At 48.7% G+C, this 25,716-nt stretch overlaps 1 protein-coding gene across 2 annotated transcripts in view; it reads right to left on the reverse strand.

The window, feature by feature from the left end:
• The window catches only part of LRCH4 (leucine rich repeats and calponin homology domain containing 4), a 553,531-nt gene that overhangs the window by 178,943 nt on the left and 348,872 nt on the right, over positions 1-25,716 (reverse strand). The gene's annotated exons all lie outside the window — the stretch shown is intronic.

The following is a 25,716-nucleotide window of genomic DNA, read 5'->3' on the forward strand; positions in this document are numbered from 1 at the left end:
ACGCAATACAACCTGCAACTAATGCAAAGGAAGAGCCATCTATGTTGGCTGGAAGCAAGAAGACACAAAGCACATTCAATCACTCTATATTATGTTTCCTTTTGCTCCACCACAGTAAATATGCTGAAATGAACGCTGCAATGCACGCTGTTGGTGTGAAGGCTAAAGACTTGCATTAGATCCATCGTCAAGGATCTGATGCTGCTTTGTGAATCATTTCCCTGATACTCTGTGAGGCTTGATTATGGGATTTTGGTGTAGGGCAGCGCAGCAAGGCATCCTATTGTTGAAGCCTGCATAACAACTGATTGCTCCCGATTTACACTGCAGCAACATTCTGCAAACTGCATTGGCAGCAGCAGGCTGACGAAATTGCTTTATGCCGGACCTCTTTGCAAAACAACCTTTAATTAGGGTTTGAGAAATGTTACAAGGCGGTTCCCAATACGCCATTTGCCAATTAATTGCAAAGAAATCTTTGCTGAGAAAACCCACAACACCCTCGGTAAGGTAGTCCATACATCCCACAGATAATGACCAATAGTGTGAGTCCAATGAGCAAAGTGCTCTGAAGGGATGCCTTCGTAAGCACTATATAAAACAATTATGAAAATACAACAAGCATTTGCAATACAATAGGTCTCACATTTACGCGAGTTTGAGCTATTGACATTGCAAATAACAATGCCTTTTATTTTTGTTTTTAAAACTCTCGCAAGTGCGAGCCCTATTGCATTGCAAATGCTTGTTCTCTCTTCTCTTGAGATTTCTCCGAGATCCCATGTTCTGCTTCCAGACCCAAGGGCAAAAAATAGAATCGGAAGCTGGCGAGCATGCACAGGAACTTATGGGGCGCTGTCTGACTTCACACAAAGGATGGACTTACCACCAAATGGTGGTCGAAAATGCCCCCCAATTTTTATTTTTTTTTAATCATGTTTCCCGACCCATCCACTTACTAGATGGCGGAATAATGCATAGCATGGCAATCCAGAAAAGTATTTAAGCTTCACAACAAAGTGTTCCATGGTTTCCCTCTCACTCCAAGAGAGCAACATTGTCTTGGCTTCAAGGCGCTAGAGCGAATAAATGAAGGGGAAAAAAAACACCTCAATGGAACAGATGGGACTTGTGTGCCTTTCTCAACACAAACAATTCTGCTTCTGATGCAGAAAAAGATGAGGAGCGTTCTAAAGCAAGGACACTGCACTAGAGAAGGAGTTGCCCAATGTGGACCTTAAGTGTGTTAGTACCAGTAGACACCAAACAGCCTGTCAGGCGTCATTGCTTAGCAGTTTGTCCGGGCAGCAGACCACACAGGATGAGAAGAGCTCTGTGACAACCAGAGCACCTTGTATCAAGCCCACCTTGAAACCGGCAACCATCGGAAACTGCCTGAAATCATGACCAGGCCCGAGTTCCATGGCCTGAACACCTTGAGATGTGCTAATACAGGAGATTGGGATAGAATGTGTTGGCGTACTCCAATGCAGAGGTACGTTTAACCACACATACTCCTAGATGAACTGGAATGAAATTCTGCATTTGAAAAGAACGAGAAGCACCCACCGCACAGAGCCAGTTCAAATCTTTGTCTAGCCAAAACCTTCAACTATGAGTGTGCAAAATGTGTCATTAGTTTCGACATAATTACACAATGCCACAACAATTACACGAACCAGCATTTAGTGCTATGAAATGAGTCCTCACGTGCAATTATGGAGGTGAGGATGCATTTTGACGTAAAAAAAAAAAAACATAGCACCCAATCAGGAGTACTGCCTACAACAGCCACACGTGTTCTGGTTGTTACTGTGAACAACAGCCAACCGCGTCCTGGTCGTTCACATTATCCTCATGCTCCTGTGTAGAAACACACTGCCTCCGCCTCATACCTGCACTTAAAATTTGAAAGCACCGCGTTTGGAGCGGGCCCCTTTCCCCCACTTGCATTAGCATTGGTTCACACTGCCAGAACGGCGGACATCTTGGGGAGGGCTGAGGATCACTGCGGTCTAGTCGTCACAAGGACGCTAGACCGGTACTTAAGACGGGTAAATTAGGCGGCCGGTCATCTTTGGAAACTATTTCCGGCAACACAGAGAAGCATTAGACCATTGCTGAACATAGCGCGCTCATTTGGGGCATTATAGCAGTTTTTAAAAGGTCCCGTTTTGCTCGTTTAATTTAAAATTGTTTCACCATTGTACCTTGTTTTTATCTTTCATCTCACTGCCTCCGCCTCATACCTGCACTTAAAATTTGAAAGCACCGCGTTTGGAGCGGGCCCCTTTCCCCCACTTGCATTAGCATTGGTTCACACTGCCAGAACGGCGGACATCTTGGGGAGGGCTGAGGATCGCTGCGGTCTAGTCGTCACAAGGACGCTAGACCGGTACTTAAGACGGTCATGCTGACGCGCAGCGGGCACGCTCTGGGGGTTCGCCAGAGCATCGCCGGAGTCACGCCAGAGTCCAGCCCGTCTGCGCCCGTCCGCGCACGGACGGGCCCGGCGGCTCGGACATCTGGCTACAGGCTTACTTACTCCTCAGAGGAGCTGCGCAGTCTGGATAAAGGTGAGAGGGATCCGGACTACGAAACCCTGAGGACTATCAAGACTCATGCTATATCTCGCCCTCATAAGGTCATTCCCTTAGGCCGGGACTCTATACTGAAGATTGCCAGCTTAAATACGAGATCACTCCACTGCCATCATGTAGAGGTATAAAGCCTACTCCAGGACAATGACATTGATGTCCTGACCCTCTCGGAGACCTGGCTGGACGACAACTCGCTGCCTGACATCATTGCCGCTCTCCCAGGGGGCTATGATGCCATATGGCACAACCGTCCGGGAGGTGCTCGGGGGGGGAGGGGTAGCTATCCTCTATAAAAAGAGCCTGTCAGTCGAGCTACTGTTATCTGAATCAGTGGATTTATCGGACTTGCTTGGGGTAAAGTTAACAATGTCTAATGTCTGCTGGGTGATTCTGTCAGTATACCGCCCACCAAAGTCTACCCCGCTTTTCTACGACCTTTTCGGACCCATTATGTCGGACCTGTGTACCCGATACACGAAAATCTTGGTGACAGGAGATTTTAATTTGCATTGGGATAATCCCCACCGGGACTTGGCCACACGTCAATTGGATATTATGATGACCGCCCTGAGCTTTACACAACTTGTCGACACTCCCACACACATTAAAGGCCATATTCTTGACCTTGTGTGGACGACAGACACAAATGTCACTCTTAAAGATGTTACTCATTGTATATGGTCAGATCACCATCTAGTCTCTTGCAAAATACCCATTGATGGCCATATTCATATTACATCATCAGAAACCAGGAGTACCCGTAATTGGACTGAGGTTGATTTAATGGCCTTAACAAAGGTACTACTGCCATTGAATCAATCCTCAGATTTGGAACGTAGCCTGGACCAAGAATATATGGGTCTAATACAGAGCCTGGCCCAGGCCATTGACCAAATAGCGCCAGTAAAATCACAGCTGATAAGGGGTGCTGGTAAGGGGGCTCCCTGGTTCACGCCTTTATTAAGGGAACATAAAAGAAAGCTCAGAGCCTTGGAAAGGGGTTGGAGGAAAACCAAGCAAGACACAGCTAGAAACCTCTACAAAGCCTCCCTTAATTCTTATAAAAAGCTTACCGCTCCAGCTAAAGCGGAATATTATGAGTCCCGGCTAAATAAGGCAGCCAACATTCAGAAAGAGACTTTTAAAATCCTATCAGAGCTAAGCAAAAAATCTGACAATTCCAAGTCCCCTATAGACTGTAACTCCTTTCAGGCGTACTTTTTAGAAAAAGTGAAGGCCATTATCACGGAAATAAAGAGTGGGTTGTTAAACGGAACTGCCACTACTTCAACCTCGCATAATTTAGCTGGCTGTACTATTACAGCATTTCCAGAGCTGGATGAGTTGAGTCTGGAGAAACTGATGGGAAAAACTAAATCTGGCTCTCCAGCAGATCCGTGCCCACCCAGCGTCTTTCGTGTAGCCCGTCCTCTATTGGAGAAATGTATCATGTCTCTCCTCAATAGATCTCTGGAAACAGGATATATACCGGTGGAATTCAAGGAGGCACGTGTAAGGCCACTACTGAAGAAACCCGGTGCGGATCCTGCAGTGCTAAAGAACTACAGGCCTATTTCCCAACTGCCTTTCCTCTCCAAAATACTTGAACAACATGTATTAAAATCCCTATCCCTGTATTTGGAATCTCACCATCTACTCCATGAGCGGCAGGCAGGATTTCGAGCTCATCACAGCACCGAGTTGGTGATGCTCTCGGTGCTGGATGAATTAAGAGGCATGGCTGACCATAAGAAACCGAGCGCCCTGATTCTGTTAGATCTATCAGCGGCGTTCGATACGGTCAGTCATGCCTTGCTTTTGGAGAGATTGAGAGACTTTGGGATCAAAGGTCTGGCCTTTAAGTGGTTGCAATCCTTCCTTTTGGGAAGAACGCAAAGGATATAACTGGGGGAACACACATCTGAGGTGGGGACCCTGGAATGTGGGGTGCCACAGGGCTCTGCCCTATCCCCACTATTATTTAATATCTACCTACAACCGCTGATTGCATCACTGGCCAGCAGGGGCTGCAGAGTCTTTAACTACGCGGACGACACTCAGCTGTTGCTGAGTGTCGATAATTCAAGTACCGCACAACTCAATGCTCAGAACATATTGAGGTATACTGTGCAATGGATGACTGGAAACCTATTAAAGATCAATCCAGACAAGACCGAGGTACTGGTGATTTCTTCTACCGCCTCACCCTGGAGTGACCTCTATTGGCCAGCTGAGTTGGGCCCTGCTCCAAAACCAAGCATGAACGTAAAGAGTTTGGGGATCAAACTGGATTGCGACTTGTCAATGGCCAGTCAAATTTCATCTGTGGTGGGGAGCTGTACAAACATCATCCGACAGCTACGAAAGTTAACCCCGGTCCTCTCCCAGTCAATGATGCGTTCAATTGTAGCAGCAACCGTCATCTCAAGGATAGATTACGGAAACGCTCTCTACCTTGGCCTACCCAAAACTCTTACTAACAGGCTGCAGGTCGTGATGAATGATGCTGCACGACTAATTTTTAGACTCCCAAGGAGAACTAAGGCCTCTCCCCTGTTACACAGCTTGCATTGGCTCCCCATTAAAGAGCGTGTGGAATTCAAAAACTTATGCACAGCTCATAAGGCAATCTATGGTCAGGCACCAGCTTACATCACTGAGCGTCTGGAGGTGTACAGTCCAGTGAGAACACTTAGATCCTCAAACTCTCAGCTTTTGGTCTGCCCCCGTTACAAACTTGTAACTAAGGGAGGAAGAGCCTTCTCTGTATTAGTCCCTCAGCTATGGAACACACTGCCTGAGGTGATACGCAGGGAGGGGAATCTTCTGCGATTTAGAAGGACGCTAAAAACATTGCTGTTTAAAAGAACCCTGGGTGTAAATTAGACCAAAAAGTGCCTCTCATTCTGTGTTTGCCGAGTTTATTGTCTGTTACCATCGATTTCCACGCGCCTAGAGACCTGTAGGTGATTGGGCGCGATATAAATCCAAAATAACAATAACAATAACAATGCTCCTGTGTAGAAACACATGGTGCAATTTCGTGGATTTTGTACAACTCAACAGTCCTGAAATGACTGCGATATAATGCACATAATGCACAGGCCTCCTCTTAAACTCATTAACCGGGAAGGGTGCATCGGGGGAACACCACACTTATGCGGCAAAGACAGAAATTCAGATTAATAAATGTGAGTACTAGACACACGCCCCTTCCTAAAAGGAACAAGGCAAACCAGGACCCAGCAGTCCTATGCAGACCGCCCTCCACAATACTCTAAAATATTAAAAGCCGAGAGGTCCAACATTATGTGCAGGTGGGAAAGTCCTCGTCCAGATCCAATCTGAGGTCATTCAACACAGCGACCAGTACAGGTCTGGGACCCATGTGGCATACATCTACTAGACCAGATCCAATCTGAGGCCACAACACATCCACCAATCCAAGTCTGAGGCCCATCTGGCGAATGTCTACTAGACTGTAGTCTTTCTGAAGCCTGAAAAGCCAGCGTGCAATAAACATTAAGCAAATTTTGGATACAGTCTGCAAAAGAGGTATTGCCTAGTTTGGCACCTGGGAGGGATCTTTCGTTGCTCATCCCCACTATTGCCAAACTTAAATGCCATTTTGCGTTGCAGGAGTACAAAGATCCACCACTTACATCAAGACTTATGCTATCGGACCTATTGGTGGCAAAGATCAAGGATATCTCTATGTTGCTGTCTTTGGCTAGTGATCATGACTGTGCTATGGATCATACAGTGGGTGGTTTGAATATCACACAGTATTATTCCTGTGACAGTGAATTACACACACGGAGCATGTTCACACCTCATGGGATCCATTTGAATAGTATTGAGTTTTTTTGCAAACAGGTAACCCATGACTTACACCGGCTAAAAGATAAACTGACCAAGTCCTGTGTGACTCACGATAAAGACAGCCCTGACCAATTCAGGGAATAACACCGCCTTGATAATTCGTGAAGCAGACAAGGGGGGCAATGTGGTACTGATGAACAGGACGGACTATGAATTGGAAATTCCCAGACAACTTGACAGTGTGACATGCTGCAAAAAATTGTAACAGAACCCTTATATTCTTGCCAAACCACGAATAAAAGAGAGATTGGCATACTGGAGGGAGATTGACCTTCTATCAGATTCTGAATTCCGATTCTTAAAAATAGATAATCAAAGGTTTCTATGCCTGTATCTTCTTCCCAAGGTTCACAAGGGACGGTTCACTCCAGGGGTTCCCATCATTTCAGGAATTGGCTCCCTGACGGAACATCTATCCCAATTTGTGGATCCCTTCCTGAAACCCCTAGTGGTGCTTACCATCATTTGTGAGGGATACCACAGACATTTTTAATACGTTTGAGGACTTGGCAATGGGATGACTCCATGTGGATAGTGACTATATGTTGAATCACTATACACTTGCATAAAGAGAGAGTTTGGGTGCATGCTTGTTGATTTCTTCCTCTCTACACTAAGAGCTAACTACTTGGAACATAACAGGATGGTACTCAAGATGGTGGAGTTAATTCTCACTAATAACTATTTTTGTATGATAAAGACTGGTATCAACAACTCCAGGGGATGGCCATGGGTTCCAACTTTGCACCTTCATATGCAAACCTGTTCATGGGGTGGGTTGAAAACATCCATGCATGGTCCTCAGCAGCAGAGGAATGGACTAGATACATTCACTACTGGGAACGCTATATATAGGTGTGATCACCCTCTAGACTGGAACTGAGAATCAGATGAAAACGTACTATGATTTTCTCAATGACAATGCCTTTAATGTGAACTTTATGCTTAACATAACACAAACACAAATACAGTTCCTAGATGTGGAGTTTTACATCTCTAACAACACACTACAAATCACACTATTTCATAAAGAAACAGCTGTGAATAGCATTGTACATCATGAGGGCGCACATTCCCCTTGCACCAAACGAGCCATCCCATTTGGTGAAATCATTAGAATGCGGAGGAACTGGAACTGCAGTGAGGAGTCAAATTTTGAAAATAAGATTAAACAATCACTAGACTTCAAGGAAGGGGCTATAAGCACTGAACTCCAACATGCAGTGACTAAGGCTAGAAACACTAGCCGTTGGGACACTCTGAGGGCCAAACAAAAACTTGCCACAAAAGAGTGTTAGTCGTTCATAACCATGCACTCCACACTTAATCAGAAGGTATTCAAAATTCTCAACAGACATTGGACTCTACTAAAAGGAGTCCCTGGAGAGAGCAATCTGATCTCGCACAAACCCTCAATCACCTACAAAATTAGCAAGACAATAAGAAAGGCATGGTGCCCTAGTTACACCTTGCCCAAAAGGCAGGAACCAACCATCTGGCTTAAGAAACTGATTGGCTTTCACATTTGTGGAGACTGTACAATATGCCACATGGGTATCAACAAAACAAAAGAGTTCAAATAAGATACTGAGAAGGTACACAACAGCCGCCATTTTATCAATTGTCAATCTTGGTATGTGGTGTATGTATGAACTCGAATACAAGGACATCATAGGGAATGCATCAATCAAGATACCACTCAGTCCTTGGTCACACATGAATGTACTAGTGGGGCAAACTTACTCGCCGTACTAACAAACAAAGCTAGTGGGATTTTTGTGGTTATAGCTACGACTTCTGCAAATCTGGATCCAAGTAGCCTGTCACTGGTTTTTATAACGGGTGACTTACGTTATATAGCATACTTCATACGTTAGAATTATTTAGAACAGTTTGCCGAGGGGATTTCTCAATATTGATCGGTATCGAAGTCATTTACAGCTTTGATACTGAGGGGTTGGGTGGACATAATTTTTGTAACACTGTGATGCTGAATTTACCTGATAACCAGCAGCATACCACATCGCGTTTGCTCACATGCCGCATTGATAAATAACGCTTGTGGGGTCTCTGTCACTCACGCCATGACTTGTGTAAACCTAATTTTGAGTAGCCGGTCATGGGTCTTTGAAACGGGTGCTCTACAGCATATATCTACGTATCGCATTTGCGGATTATTCACAACAGTGCCGCCTCGATACTAGAAAGTAAACACAAGGAGATGATGGAAGAAGTGCTGAAACTTTTCAGACACTCACCCCTAGTCACAGATCTGGGTTGAATCCCTCATCATTCTTTAGCTCACTTCACCACCTCAGTTCAGACCCAGCTATATACAAATCAGTCTTGACCTCATAGGAACAGTCCAGCTCGAACTGCCAAGCCAGGTCTTCCCTGAACCGGAAACAAGCATCCTGGGACCGGTTTCTGGGTAACACCCTTCACCAGCCAGGCTATCTTGAATCCAGTGGCAAAGTGAGTAAAGGACCCATGTCTGGGCATAACCTGCCAACTTAGGGTGAACAAAGCAAACACAAGGAGATTAGGGAGTGCTGAAACTTTTCAGACACTCACCCCCAATCACAGATCTGGGTTGAATCCATCATCATTCTTTAGCTCACTTCACCACCTCAGTTCAGACCCAGCTATATGCAAATCAGTCTTGACCCTGTGCCTCATGGGAACAGTTGGATGGCATAGCATGGTAACATCGCAGTCATTGTAATGACCGTGATGTAACAGCATACGTTGTACTGACTGCGATGTTAAGGATGTTTCCCCTAACAGTCCAGACCGAACTGCCAAGCCAGGTCTTCCCTGAACCAGAAACAAGCACCCTGGGACCGGTTTCCAGGTAACACCCTTCATCAGCCAGGCTAGCTTGAATCCAGTGGCAAAGTGAGCAAGAGACCCACGTCTGAGCATACCCTGCCAACTTAGGGCGAACAAAGCAAACACAAGGAGATGATGGACGGAGTGCTGAAATATTTCAGACACTTACCCCCAGTCACAGATCTGGGTTGAATCCATCATCATTCTTTAGCTAACTTCGCCACCTCAGTTCAGACCCAGCTATATGCAAATCAGTCTTGACCGTGTGCCTCATGGGAACAGTCCAGCCCGAACTGCCAAGCCTGGTCTTCCCTGAAACAAGCATCCTGGGACCGGTTTCTGGGTAACACCCTTCATCAGCCAGGCTAGCTTGAATCCAGTCGCAAAGTGAGCAAGAGACCCACGTCTGGGCATAGCCTGGCTGATGAGGACTGTTAGCCCGAAACAGGTCCCAGGATGCTTTTTTCTGGTCCAGGGAAGACATGATGTAAGTTTTCCCGATCCCTCAAATATCGATCATCAACTGCTGATCTATTCTTATAGGAGTCTCATACATAACCTGGTAAGGCAACAACATAAATGCATGATAACATCAGTTCTAATGCTTTCAACTCTGTCCTCAGTGGTGGAGACTGACATCCACCAAACGGGAATGTTCCTACACTCTCGATATGAGAGTGGGTCAAAGTTCATATTACGTTAATTACATCCTTAGAATTTCTTCTGCTAACTGGGGGTGGGGTTGGATTTTTTCAAATTCACAATGAAATGGCAAAACCGAGATCTATGCTGGTTTTCCAGTCCCTGCAAGCTGCAAGCAGTAGAACAGTATATTCTACTGTACGCTCATTCGGAAGAGGGTTCTTTGGGGTGATCCTATGCCTTCAGCTCACTGTGAAACCGGACAGGATTAACAGTTGAATTTTTCTGTTCGAGTCTGGTTGACTTTGAGAGAATCCTCTTCACCAACCTTCTGGTTACCTGAGGCCGAAGAGGTCTATGGGACACTGCAAACCTTGCTGGCTTTCAGCTTCAGTTTCCTTTCCAAATGAGCTTCTTGGGTCCAAATGTTCTGTGCAGACTTCAGGATATTTTTGCACTTCAAGTGACTGGAAGAATTCACTTCTGTAGTTCCATGAAGCACCCTCAAAGGCATCAATCTCATTGGAATCCAAATGTATGGGAGGCTTTTGGAGGGTAAGCATCTTCCATGACAAAAAGAGTCCCTTGGGGATCGGGGGAGGCGGACTAAGCACACAAGCTCACAGCTGATTTCTGCCCGAGGCCATTTTCAACTACTCCCAGGATTTTATGTTTTTATACTTTTGGGCTACACATGCACCCTGTTCTTGCACCTTCTGTTGTCACGGTCAACGTGGAAAACAAAGCTAACATATTTTGTGCACGTTTATCCACGGATAACACTCCTTACAACTAAGGTAAACGTAAGATCGAGGCTTCCCTCTATCAAAAAGTAAGAGAACTCTGAAAGGATTAAAAATTACAACTTTAAGCATTTTTCTCCATAATATCACAAGCGCTTGAACAATTTACGGCACAACTACCACCAGTGTCCAAATGGTCAACTTTGGTCTTGTTTGCTGGTCTTAGGCGCCATCTGTACTTCCTAACCTGACAGTGGAAAAAAACAATCTACACAAGAGGGCAAGGGGTGGGGCAGAGACAGCTTTAAGTTGATGTCAAAGTCATTTGAAGCGCACCTTTGAGCACATAGATGCTTCGCTAAGAGACACTGGAGAATCTAAGCTACTTGGAGTCCCTAGGTTCTAAAATACTTCCAAGAAATCATCTAACTCAGAAGACTAGAGGAGGCCTAACCACTGTTCCCAAAAACGTACTTCACAACAAAATGTATGTCTCTTCAACACTATGAATCTCTTCTTGGCCAGTGCTGTCTGTCTCAACCTTCAAATCTGCATCTCTCCTAACCTACAGGACTTCAGTCAAACAACACCTACTTCTCTGAGCCCTTGGAGTGCTTTGTTGCAGAGATCACATTGAAACATCCCTGTGCCTGCATTCCAGGAGCAGTCCATTCCTGGTATGACAAGCACAAGCTAACCACAATCTAAATGCCTCCTCTCTAACCTAGAGTCGCTAAACTTTCATCTGCTGGTCTCTGGACCCAAGTATACTGCCAGGCATAAACCTGATGCAGCATCTGACCCTCATAACATCAGCTCTGTGATCGAGAGCCTTCTAGTCACTTGGACTGACTACAACATGAGTCAACCCTACTTCCCCATTCCATCATCCCTCAAGACTACTATGGCTCCACAAAGTATATTGAATATGCTACTTACCAGTATGCATCTGTTCTTGGCATGTATATGAATGTCAGCAGCCCTACATGCCAAGAACAGATGCATACTGGTAAGTAGCATATTCAGTTCGAGGCATGTGGGCTGCTGAATTCACATCTGTGCATAGAATAAATAGCAGTACCTCCATTAGCGGCGGCTACCCGTGCCAGCTGCAGCAGTCTGAAAAAGAGTTTTGAGAACAGCCTGTCCTACAGCTGCCTGCTGTTTTGAGTGTACATCTACACAGTAGTGTTTGATAAACGTATGTATAGTGGACCATGTGGCTGCTCTACATATTTCCTGTAAAGGAATGTTTACTAGGAAAGCCATGGATGCCCCTAACTTTCGTGTTGAGTGGGCTCGTGGGGGAATCGTTAATGTGCGTTTAGCCTTTTGATGGCAAATTTGAATACATTTAACGATCCATCTGGCTATACCTGCTTTGGAAATGGCGTTGCCCTTGTGTTGTGGAGAAAAGGCAACAAAAAGTTGTTTTGTTTTCCTAAAGTCCTTAGTTCTGTCTATATAGTACAGGAGGGCCCTTTTTACATCTAGTGTATGGAGCATTCTCTCTGCGACATTCTGTGGATTTGGAAAGAAAACAGGCAGTTCGATAGTTTGATTAATGTGGAACTGCGATATGACTGGGCATGAATTTGGGGTTGGTACGTAGTACAACCCTGTTTGCGTGAACCTGTATAAATGGCTCTTGAATGGTTAGTGCCTGGAGTTCAATAACTCTTCTTAATGAAGTGATTGCCACTAGGAAAGCCACTTTCCAGGTGAGGAACTGAATCTCACATGAATGGAGAGGTTCAAAGGGTGGACCCATTAACCTGGTGAGGACCAAATTGAGGTTCCACACTGGTGCCGGTGGGTGTCTTGGGGGAATTACTCGTTTGAGTCCCTCCAAGAAGGCTTTGATGGCAGGCACTCTGAATAAAGAGAGGTGCTGCCTGTTTTGGAGATAGGCTGCTATTGCGGTTAAATGGATACGTATTGAGTTGTATGCCAGATTGCATCGGTATAGGTGTAGGAGGTAACAGATGATATTTTGAATGGATGCGTCCAGCGGGTTAATGTCATTGTTGTTGCAGTAAATGACAAACCTCTTCCATTTAGCCCCATAGCAAGCTCTGGTAGTGGGTCTCCTGGCCTCCTTGATGATATCCATACAGTCAGGTGGCAGGTTTGGGTAGCCAAACTCTAAGACTTCAGGAGCCAGATTGCCAGGTTCAGCTGTTGCGAATCTGGGTGCTGAATCTCGCCATGGTTCTGCGTTAAAAGTGCGGGTTTGATCCGCAGCCTTTGATGCGGCACCACGGAAAGTTCTAGAAAGGTGGTGTACCATGGTTGGCGCGCCCATGTGGGAGCAACTGGGATGAGTGTTAGTGAGTGTTGTCGCAGTTTGCGTGCCACTAGAAGTATTAGTGGCGCTGGGGGAAAAGCGTACGCAAATCTGCCGGACCAGTTCATCCATATCGCATTGCCCTGTGATTATGGATGTGGGAACCTGGCAGAAAAGCTTTGGCATTTTGCGTTTTCGTTTGTGGCAAATAGGTCTATCTCTGGATGACCCCACTGTTGGAAGTACGGTTGGAGAACTGACGGATGTAGCTCCCACTCGTGCATCTGGTGGCTGTGTCTGCTGAGCAGATCCGCCATCTGGTTGTCCTTGCCGGGGAGGTGTTCCGCCATGAGGAATATGTTCCTCTGAATGGCCCACTTCCACATGCTAGGAGCCAGATGAGACAACTGTGGAGAGTGTGTTCCTCCCTGCTTCTGTATGTAGTACATGGCAGTCATGTTGTCCGTCCGGATCAACACGACTTTGTTGCACAAGTGTACTTTGAATGCCTTCATGGCTAGGAAGATTGCCATCAGTTCCAGAACGTTGATGTGCAACTTCTTTTGTTGCGTTGTCCATAGTCCCTGCACTGTGTAAGTGAGTACATGAGCTCCCCAACCATGGAGAGAGGCGTCCGCTGTCAGTATTATTTGTGGAACAGGCTCTTGGAACGGTCGGCCCTTGCAAAGGTTTTGTGGAGTCCACCAATGCAGAGAGTTGTATGCCCGACCGCTCACCAACACTAGGTCTTTTAATTGCCCGTGAGCCTGATTCCATTGACGTGCTAAGCACTCCTGAAGCGGGTGCATATGTAGTCTCACGTGCGGGACTATGAAAATGCAGGAGGCCATCATGCCTATAAACTGCATGAACACTCGCGCAGGAAGGGAGTGTTGGGGTTTGAACTTTGAGATCAGCAGTTGCATGCTGTGGATCCTCACTAAATTTGGCTGAGCTGTGGCTGCCAGAGTGTTTATGGTCGCGCCCAGGTACTGGCGTACGTGTGCGGGTTGGAGATGTGATTTTGGGTAATTTAGTGAGAATCCCAGACTGTGAAGAAGGTGAATGGTGAGGGACATGTGGCTGGCACATTGCTGGGCTGACTTTGCCTGAACAAGCCAGTCGTCCAGGTAAGGGAAGACGTGAACGTGTTGTCTCCGTAGATGTGCAGCCACTGTTGCTAGGCACTTGGTAAAGACCCTGGGTGCTGTTTTTACTCCGAAGGGGAGAACTTTGAACTGATAGTGATGCCCCTGAATGGTGAACCTGAGATATTTCCTGTGTGAAGGGTGTATGGGTATGTGGAAATACGCATCTTTTAGGTCCAGTGTGGCTAGGAAGTCTCCCTGACTGAGTAGCGGGAGAACCTGCTGTAGGGTGAGCATATGGAAATGCTCTGAGAGAATGTATCGGTTGAGGGGCCTTAGGTCTAGTATAGGTCTGAGCGACCCGTCCTTTTTTGGGATTAAGAAGTAGAGAGTACACCCCTGTCCCCTGCAGGTTGACGGGCACAACCTCTATTGCACCTTTTTGCAGCATACTTAGCACTTCCTGCTGCAATAATGCCAAGTGCTCTACGGACATAGGACGGTGCTTTGGCGGTATGTTGGGTGGAGTGGAGGTTAATTCGAGACAGTAACCGTGCTGGATAATGTCCCTGACCCACCTGTCTGTGGTGATGGCTTTCCACGCTGACAGGAACTGTTGGAGTCTCCCCCCGACAGGTGTTATGTGGTCGGGGTGCAGGGAGAGGGCGTCACTGTTTGTTTTTGGGGGAGGACCTGGTGTTGCCGTAACCACGTCCTCTGCCCTTGGTGCTGGAGCCACGATATCCACCTCTGTTGGTTTTATCATAGGTACTTTGTGTGCCTCCTTTAGTGTACTGCTGCTGTGACCCCTGACCCCTAGCTGCTCCTCTATTCCCGGGCCGACGAAAGGAGCCACTACGAAACTGCTGTGTCTGCAGAGCCCCCATTGATTTCGCAGTGTCAGTGTCTTTTTTAATTTTCTCTAGGGTAGTGTCAACTTCAGGGCCAAGTAAATAGTCTGGGTTGACCGGTTGATTTAGGATATTGTTCTGAATCTCCGGCTTGAAGCCTGAGATTCTCAACCATGCATGCCGTCTTAACATGACGCTTGTGTTGATTGCCCTCGCCGCAGTGTCGGCTGCATCCAGTGCGCACTTGATGGATGCATTGGTAAGGAGTTGTCCCTCTCTGATAAGGAGCTCCGCTGCCTCTTTATATTCATCTGGCAAATGTTGTAGCAATGATTCAAGTGCGTCGTAGTGGGACCTATCACAACGGGCCAGGAGTGCCTGTGTGTTGGCAATGCGCCAGATGTTCGCTGCTTGCGCTGCAATCCGTTTGCCGGATGTCTCCAGCACCTTGGACTCCTTGTCTGGGGGAGGAGCATCACCTGTTGTTTCTGAGTGGGCTCTTTTGCGAGCATTAGCAACCACCATGGAGTCCAAAGGTAACTGACCCCTAATGTACATAGGGTCTCCGGGTGCAGGCTTGTATTTTTTTTCAATCCTGGGGTTTAGCACCCGCGCCCTGGTTGTTTCTTTAAAAATGTCTTTTGCAGGCTTGAGAACTCCTTTTAACATGGGCAGAGTTTTGACAGTTTTTTCGGAAGAGGCGAAAGTGTCCACCAAGAAGTCTTCTTCGACAGTGTCAGAATGGAGTTCTACTCCATGATTGGCAGCAGCCCGTTCTATGAGGGCATTAAAGGCAGCAGTGTCCTCTGTGGGAGATGTCTTTATGTTATAAAGCTGCGTGTCATGGGTATCTGGTGCGGTACCCTGGTCTGTGGGGTCATCCCATGCCTGATCTGGGTCTTGCAGGTGATCATCAGGATCGATATCCCCAGGGCAGGTGGTATCATCCCCTACATAGTCCTCTACTGCGTCTGCCTCTGAAGGCGTAGGAGAAAAGGACGGTGGATCCTGATGGAAGGGTTGAAAGTGTTCACGAAGCACTGGCTCTGACCCTGCTGGCAATTTATGTGTGAGAGGAATCCCTTCTCTGGGTTGATTTTCCGCTTGCGGAGAATCAACCTACCAGTGTTGGCGTCGATAAATCGTGGCTGTGAAGGCTCGAGATCTGTTTGTCCTGTGGATAGGGACCATGTTTGGCGGACATGTGTCCGAATCTGGAACAGTTTCGGCGCCGTGGGCGGCGGCAACCCAAACGTGATGTTGGTCGGCGCCGAGGGTGTCTTCGAAGCCTTGTGTGTGTCGGGACCCGACGTAGAGTGGAGGGCTACCGGTTCTCTGATGCGTTGCAACGATGCCGAGACCTGTTGCACGGTGAACGCAGCTGGCTCTTTAGAGCCGGTCGGCACCTTGGAGGTAGGCGTCGAAGCGGCCCCCAACTTTTTTGCAGTCATGGGGTCATCGATCCGAAGGGAGGTATCAACGCTTGTTGGAGTCGATGACTTGGCAGGCGCCGCCGTTTTAGACGTCGACGCAGACTTGGTGGTCGGGGCCGATGTCTTCGGTGCCATAGGGCGAGGTGCCTTGTGGGGACCGAGGGCCTTTTTCTTTGGCTCGGTACCCGTATCCGCTGCGGTTAGCTCGGCTCCGAAATCCCTTTTTGCGTGGTCGGAGCCGATGACCTTTGCCGGCGTCGAAGGAGTGGAGGGCTTCGAGGCCTTCGAGCCGATCACAACCAGTTTCACTTTCGTTTTCGATGGAACTGGTGCGATGGATGGTTTCGGTTTCATTGAATGGAATCCAGTCGTCTTCGATAATAATGGCTCTTGCAAAATGTTCGAGGCCGGGCCTGAAGGCGGGGCCGATGAACCGTGAGATTGATCTCGGGTAAGGCCCGAAGGCGATCCCTCGACCGGAGCCTTATGACGACTTATTTGTTCGGCCTCCGTATCGACGGGTGGGCCTAGCTCCTCGCTGGAGCGATCTTCCTCGGCCCCAAAGGCCTCATCGTAGTCTCCTACCTCTTAGACGACTTCTTCTCTCTGAAAGATCACCTCATCGTCGTCTTCCGATCGAGAATCGTGTTCGGAAGCGGGGCTGGAGTCTACGTCTTCCACGCTCTCGGCGTCCTCGTCTTCGGTGCTAAAGATGTTGGTCGGGCAGGCGCCGATTGCTGCGCCTCCAATCTCGCTGCCCGTCGATTCCGGAGAGTCTTCTTCAAGCGGAATCGGGCACAGGCCATACATTTCGACTCATCGTGATCCGGTGAGAGACATTTGTTGCATACCGGGTGGACGTCGATGTGTGGGTATTTCGCGTGGCATAAAGGACACCTTTTGAATGGAGTCCTCGATTCCATCGTCGATCGAAGTTTGATTTTCGGACCAAGCGGATCCGAAAAGCTGGAAGAAGGTGCTAAAGCACTAAAGAAACTAGTCGGCACCGAACGGGAACAGTACCGACGATAACTTAAGGCCTTTTGGCCTTAAACTGAATTTTCCTAACTTGAGCTAAGATAAGCACATCCGAACCCAATGGCGGAAAAAAACAATCTAAGGATGGAGAGGATGCCCATGCGCACTGTGGTCCAGGGGAGGAGTCACCTATCTCGTGATACTTCGAAGACTCTTCCAGGACAACAATGTGCAATCATCCGGACCCAACACTAGGCGGCGATCTATGCACAGATGTGAATTCAGCAGCCCACATGCCTCGAACAGGGTGTACTCCCTTACTCACCAAACCGGGTAAGAGCTGAGCAGGTTCACTTCGAGCATGCAACGGGCCTTCAAAACATGATGCGGAGAGCTGAATGACACCTGAACGAACATCCCTAAAACCACATAAAAGGATCATGGAGAGACAATGGGAAGAATCCTACAAACAAGACAAGCTTGCACTCAGACAATATTTCAGAATAAAGCCACTATCAAACCAGAAAAAACATTTCAGTCCTTCCTCTAACTCAGAAAGCACCTATCCATGGAAGGAGCGACACAATATTACTGAGCTCCAGGCCCCGATAAGCATCACCTCAAAGGTGAGTCATGAACTAGGCGAGCCTTCATCAGAGCACTTCATTGACAAAACCCTAGTCCTGCAAGAACACCTGCAGACAAAAAGAAGGAAAGAAAACCTTGGGTATTGAACTCCAACCCCGACTGACATGTCCGGATAATAATAGAAGTTGCTTTTTGCCAGTCTTCTAACCCCTAAAGATTTGACCTATCCCGAGGGCTAGGCAGGAACACCACCAGATACATGCCCGGCTCATTCATTCAAACATTTCCTCCTTAAGACCTTTGTGGTGTAAATGTGACATCAATCATCAATCAGCTCTTTGAGGCAGGAATATTATTAAGAGAATTTAAAACCTCCTATATAAACCAATTCTAAAAAGCATTGGCAAAGTCAATAAGTGTGGCCTTGGCAAGCGTGTTCAGTTTAATTTTTTGTTTTGCAAACGTATTCATAATGAAAACAAAATGGCAAAAATATTCAAAAATCAACAATAAGCAAGTGGCCAACCAGCTAAGGCACACCACCAGAGTACTTAAGTGCAATTCTTTTTTTGGATGTGCACATGCGATCAGGGCAGATGCCGTCACACGCTGTGCAAGAGAGCCAATAGATGAAGAGGCCTGACTCACTGACTCAGCCTGGTAAGCTCTGGTGGGTGGAAGCAAAATGTGAGGCTCGGAAAACGACCAAAAGAGTCTCTAGGGCAGATCCAAAGTCAAGCCGTATCTATGGATCCTTCGATCCTTTACCCAGTGTGCTATTCTTAGGCAGACAAACAACATGTTCCACCTTCAGCCAAATATCAGCATTCCGGGCTCCTGCCAGAGCCCCATGCTTGTTAACATTCTTGTCCAGCCCCTTGCTGACATGTTCTCCTCTGTTGGCTTGATCAAGGTGTACTACGCTGTTGACACCCAAAATTGTTGTCTCTCCGACACCTTACATCAATCAAGCTACGGTGAATCTGTCTACCTGCTTGGAACAGTAAATAACTGGGTGGCCTCCAGCCACCTTAAGTTAAATGGAGACATGATGGAAGTCATGGCGGTGGGGAGTAACCCTTCTCTTTGGGACCAGTTTACTTGGCCTCCATGTCTGAGGGCTCGCCCGTCCCCCACACCGAAGGTCAAGAGACGGGGAGTTTGTCTGGACGCTGTTCTCACCAGGGCATCCCAGGCAAAAAAGTGGCAGGGACAAGCTTTGGCCTACTAGGAGCATTGAGTAAAACTCTGAAATGGCTCCCGGACAAAACAAGAAGAACTGTTGTAGAGGGCCGTGCACTCTTGCGACTTGACTACTGCAACTTGCTCTAAATGGGCAGCCTGGCCTATGTGGTAAAAGCACTACAGATCATACAGAATGCTGTGGCTCGTGCCTTACTGAACATTCCTAATGCGCACTGCACTGGCAAGTCTCCAATGGCTTCCTGTTAAGAGAAGGACAGAGTTCGAAGCCCTGTGCATTGCACACAAGTTCAAACATTCTCCGGGCCAACACATTCTAAGTGAGCTAAATGCCTCTCACAACAGAGGTCAAACATCCGCTCCCTCATGACGATCCCAAGGACCAGAGGAGCCAGAGGAGCCAGAGGCGGAGGAGAGTCCTTTGCATACTTGGCATCCAAGCTCTGGAACCCCCTCCCCACACATCTGAGAGTAAACCACAATCTCCCGAGTCTCAGAAAGCAACTGAAGACACATCCGCTCCCTCATGACTATCCCAAGGACCAGAGGAGCCAGAGGCGGAGGACAGTGCATACGTGGCATCCAAGCTCTGGAACCCCCTCCCCACGCATCTGAGGGAAAACCACAACCTCCTGACATCCGCTCCCTCGTGACTATCCCAAGGACCAGAGGAGCCAGAGGCGGAGGACAGTCCTTTGCATACGTGGCATCCAAGCTCTGGAACCCCCGCCCCACACATCTGAGAGCAAACCACAACCTCCCGACATCTGCTCCGTACGGCACCACACCACCTCTTGGATACTATGTCTGCCAGCGCTTGGAAGCCCTTGTTTGGGTAGCCAGGCACTCTACAAATCTAGGTAAAATAACATAACATTCACAGAAAATAACCCCAAACTGGGCGCTCGCCCTGGTTGTGGACCCGAAACAGAGCATTCGCCAGCAGATCGATGCCCTTCCTAGCTCAATCGCGGTCTTCCTCTGCATCAAAAGGCCAGGCCCATATTAATAACAATTAAAAACCAGCGACCACCGACTGGATAAGCCGACAGCCCCCTTGGGCCACCTTTTCTGTGCTTCTGTTGCTGAGGCCGTACCCGGCAGGTGATGAGGTGTGGGAAGGCACCAGGGGGTCAAACAGGAGTCATGATACAGGAGTCTGACGTGTCTAGAGCAGACATCCCACTTCATAAATCTGAGGCAAGAGGTGGGCAGCAGAAGAAGCAGAGAACAAGGTGATTCTTCATGTGCACGCAACAGCGAGGAACAAACTAAGAGAAAAGGGAACAAGGGCTGCCTTCAGCAGCTGCCTGCCCTTGGCTAGAAGGAGGACTGTGGGAAACAAAGAAAATCCAATTTTAACGGATTTAGCCTGGAAACAGATATCAAAAGCCCTCAAAATGACGGAAACAGAAATAACCGAGGCTTAGGCAGTCAGACCAAGTGAGAGCTTGCTGGGGAAGGGGGCAAAGACAGGAGACAACAGTGGACTGAACGGAACACAACAACTGCTTTTTATGAGAAAACTGTGAAAGTAAAGATCAAGACAAAATGCATTTCCTGAAAGGAGCAGGTGTGTTATTCTCAGAGCAGACACAGGAAACCAGACAGTCTGGCTCTCACGCACGAAACCTGAAGGACTTACAAAAAAATCACATACAGAAGGGAACAGAAGATGTGACTGCCACACAGAGTATCACTCTTTTACACAACAGCGAGGGCAGGGCTACTCCCTGCCAAAGAGAACGAGAACACAAACACAAACACACACAAACACCCCCCGCCCCCACAAGGGGGCAGGGCTGCTCCCTGCCACAGAGAACACACACAGGGAAACAGAGCATCACAACAATACACAGCGAAGGGGGCAGGGCTGCTCACTGCCAAAGAGAACACACACAGGGAAACAGAGCATCACAACAATAAACAGCGAAGGGGGCAGGGCTGCTCACTGCCAAAGAGAACACACACAGGGAAACAGAGCATCACAACAATAAACAGCGAAGGGGGCAGGGCTGCTCACTGCCAAAGAGAACACACATAGGGAAACAGAGCATCACTCCATTACACAGCAAAGGGGACAGGGCTGCTCACTGCCAAAGAGAACACACACAGGGAAACAGAGCATCACTCCATTACACAGCAGAGGGGGCGGGGCTGCTCCCTGCCACAGAGAACACACAAAGGGAAACAGAGCATCACTCCATTACACAGCAGAGGGGGCGGGGCTGCTCCCTGCCACAGAGAACACGCACAGGGAAACAGAGCATCACTCCATTACACAGCAGAGGGGGCAGGGCTGCTCCCTGCCACAGAGAACACACAAAGGGAAACAGAGCATCACTCCATTACACAGCAGAGGGGGCGGGGCTGCTCCCTGCCACAGAGAACACACAAAGGGAAAGAAACAGAGCATCACTCCATTACACACCAGCGGGGGAGGGGCTGCACACTGCCAAAGAGAACACACACAGGGAAACAGAGCATCACTCCAATACACAGGGGAGGGGGCGGGGCTGCTCCCTGCAACAGCGAACACACACAGGGAAACAGAGCATCACACACCAGAGGGGACGGGGCTGCTCACTGTCAAAGAGAACACACACAGGGAAACAGAGCATCACTCCATTACACAGCGGAGGGGGCGGGGCTGCTCCCTGACACAGAGAACACACACAGGGAAACAGAGCATCACTCCATTGCACAGCAGAGGGGGTGGGGCTGCTCACTGTCAAAGAGAACACACACAGGGAAACAGAGCATCACTCCATTACACAGGGGAGGGGGCGGGGCTGCTCACTACCCCAGAGAACACACACAGGGAAACTGAGCATCACTCCATTACACACCAGAGGGGGAGGGGCTGCTCCCTGCCAACGAGAACACAAACACACGAACACCCCCCGCCCCACGCCTCTGGAAGGGGCAGGGCTGCTCCCTGCCACAGAGAACACACACAAGGAAACAGAGCATCACCCCATTACACACCAGAGGGGGCAGGGCTGCTCCCTGCCAAAGAGAACACACACAGGGAAACAGAGCATCACTCCATTACACAGCAGAGGGGGCCGGGCTGCTCACTGCCAAAGAGAACACACACAGGGAAACAGAGCATCACTCCATTACACAGCGGAGGGGGCGGGGCTGCTCCCTGACACAGAGGACACACACAGGGAAACAGAGCATCACTCCATTACACAGCAGAGGGGGCCGGGCTGCTCACTGCCAAAGAGAACACACACAGGGAAACAGAGCATCACTCCATTACACAGCAGAGGGGGCGGGGCTGCTCCCTGCCACAGAGAACACACACAGGGAAACAGAGCATCACTCCATTACACAGCAGAGGGGGCGGGGCTGCTCCCTGCCACAGAGAACACACACAGGGAAACAGAGCATCACTCCAATACACAGGGGAGGGGGCGGGGCTGCTCCCTGCCACAGAGAACACACACAGGGAAACAGAGCATCACTCCAATACACAGGGGAGGGGGCGGGGCTGCTCCCTGCCACAGAGGACACACACAGGGAAACAGAGCATCACTCCATTACACAGCAGAGGGGGCCGGGCTGCACACTGCCACAGAGGACACACACAGGGAAACAGAGCATCACTCCATTACACAGCAGAGGGGGCCGGGCTGCACACTGCCACAGAGGACACACACAGGGAAACAGAGCATCACCCCATTACACACCAGAGGGGGGCGGGGCTGCTCACTGCCAAAGAAAACACACAGGGAAACAGAGCATCACTCCATTACACAGGGGAGGGGGCGGGGCTGCTCACTGCCAAAGAGAACACACACAGGGAAACAGAGCATCACCCCATTACACACCAGAGGGGGCGGGGCTGCTCACTGCCAAAGAGAAAACACACAGGGAAACAGAGCATCATTCCATTACACAGGGGAGAGGGCCGGGCTGCTCACTGCCAAAGAGAACACACACAGGGAAACAGAGCATCACTCCATTACACAGCGGAGGGGGCGGGGCTGCTGCCTGACACAGAGAACACACACAGGGAAACAGAGCATCCCTCCACTACACAGCAGAAGGAGCGTGGCTGCACACTGCCAAAGAAAACACACACAGGGAAACAGAGCATCACTCCATTACACAGGGGAGGGGGCATGGCTGCTCACTGCCAAAGAGAACACACACAGGGAAACAGAGCATCACTCCATTACACAGGGGAAGGGCAGGGCTGCTCACTGCCAAAGAGAACACACACAGGGAAACAGAGCATCACTCCATTACACAGGGGAAGGGCAGGGCTGCTCACTGCCAAAGAGAACACACACAGGGAAACAGAGCATCACTCCATTACACAGCAGAGGGGGTGGGGCTGCTCACTGCCAAAGAGAACACACACAGGGAAACAGAGCATCACTCCATTACACAGCAGAGGGGGCGGGGCTGCACACTGCCACAGAGAACACACACAGGGAAACAGCGCATCACTCCATTACACAGCAGAGGGGGTGGGGCTGCTCACTGCCAAAGAGAACACACACAGGGAAACAGAGCATCACTCCATTACACAGCAGAGGGGGTGGGGCTGCTCACTGCCAAAGAGAACACACACAGGGAAACAGAGCATCACTCCATTACACAGCAGAGGGGGCGGGCTGCTCACTGCCAAAGAGAACACACACAGGGAAACAGAGCATCACTCCATTACACAGCAGAGGGGGTGGGGCTGCTCACTGCCAAAGAGAACACACACAGGGAAACAGAGCATCATTCCATTACACAGGGGAGAGGGCAGGGCTGCTCACTACCACAGGGGAGTTTCCATCACTCACATAATAGAGCATCACACCACTACACAACAAAGGGGACAGGACAGCTGACTGCCACAGAGAAGAGAGACATTGTAAACTACAACATTACACCACAACACAGTAGTTGTGACAGAGCAGCTCACTGCCACAGAGAACACACACACGTAAACGGTGTATCACACCTCTACACAGAAAATGGACAGAACAGTTCACTGCCACAGTGGACAAACACACAATGGAAACTAGATCACCACAACACAGCAAATGGGACACAGCAGCAGAGTGGCACAGAGGGGACGGACACACACACACAAAACAACAGTATCACACCATTACACAGAGCAGCTCACTGGCAGGAAAGACAAACACGCACCAGGAAACTGCAGCAATACACCACAGAACAGCAGATGGGCAGGGCAACTGACTGCCACATGCACAAATACACATACCCAGAGTACCAGAGCATCTCACCGTCACACAACAGAGGCACACCTAACCCGAGCATTTCACGGCCACAGAACACACAGAAAAAGAAGGCATCTCACTTCTAAAGAGCACGACTGCACAAATGTGGAAGCGCAGAGGTTTACAGCTGAATCAGACACACTGATCACTTGAGCATCTCACTGTCACATAGCACACAGAATAACAGAGCAGCTCACTAATAGAGAACACTACACACAGGCAGAGCCAGACAAAGTTACTGAATACTGCAGGCACAGACAATATACACATGGAGCCAGAGCGGTGCACTGCCACACAGAAGGCACACACACAGGGAACCAGAGCATCTCACTGCCACAGAGCACACAGAATAGCATCTCACTAGTGGAAAACACAATTACACACAGGCAGAGGCAGACAACGTTACTAAATACTGCAGGCACAGACCCATACTCATTGAGCAAGAGCGGTGCACTGCCACACAGAAGGCGCACACACAGAGGGAACCAGGGCATCTCACTGCCACAGAACACACAGAATAGTATCTCAACAGTGGAGAACACAATTGCACACAGGCAGAGCCAGACAAGGTTAATGAATCCTGCAGGCACAGACACCCAGTAAACCAGAGTATCTCCATGCCGCACGAAACGCAGACAAACTACCAAAAGCCACAACTACACACACGTGGAGCAATACCGTTAAACTGCCACACAGAAGGCAGACAGACATACAGGGCACCAGAACACAACAATGACCCAGAACACACAGAGGAAGAGAGCATCTCCCAGCTAAAGACAGTATATCACCACTAAAAAGAATAACAATACACACATGGAGTCAGACTGGTTCACTGACACACATGGAACCCAAGTGTCATGTGAAACGGCTCTTAGGTTACAGGCGGCCACTCGAGCTCATAGCGATACGGCAATGGACTCGGCCCGAGCCTGGAGAGCTTTAGCAGAACTTCTGAAATCCATAGACTCTGATATTGAGGTGGAATGGTCCTGGTTAGAACAGTTATGGGAGAATAGATGGTTTTTCTAGCTAGCCTGTCAGTAGTCCTGAATTGGGAAAGTTTGAAGTACACCTTAGAATTGTAGAAGATGTAAGTATGCGCAAAGCCGAAGGCCTTGTTCTGTATCTACTCAACAAGTCATGCCAGGGGAGTTGTGGGAATGGGGGGTAGGGGGGAGGAGGGGAGGTAGCATGGGGTAGGCTCAAGGGTTTTATGTACTTTTCTTTTATTACGATATGGAACTTCCAAGTGTACTCACTGTTATTAGCATTGTTACGGTGCCCCTTGCTATGGAAAGATGATGGTACGACTGATGGGTGGTATATCACAGGATGTT

Source organism: Triturus cristatus, chromosome 12 (genome assembly GCF_964204655.1).
Source record: "Triturus cristatus chromosome 12, aTriCri1.1, whole genome shotgun sequence".
Taxonomy (NCBI): Eukaryota; Metazoa; Chordata; class Amphibia; order Caudata; family Salamandridae; genus Triturus; species Triturus cristatus.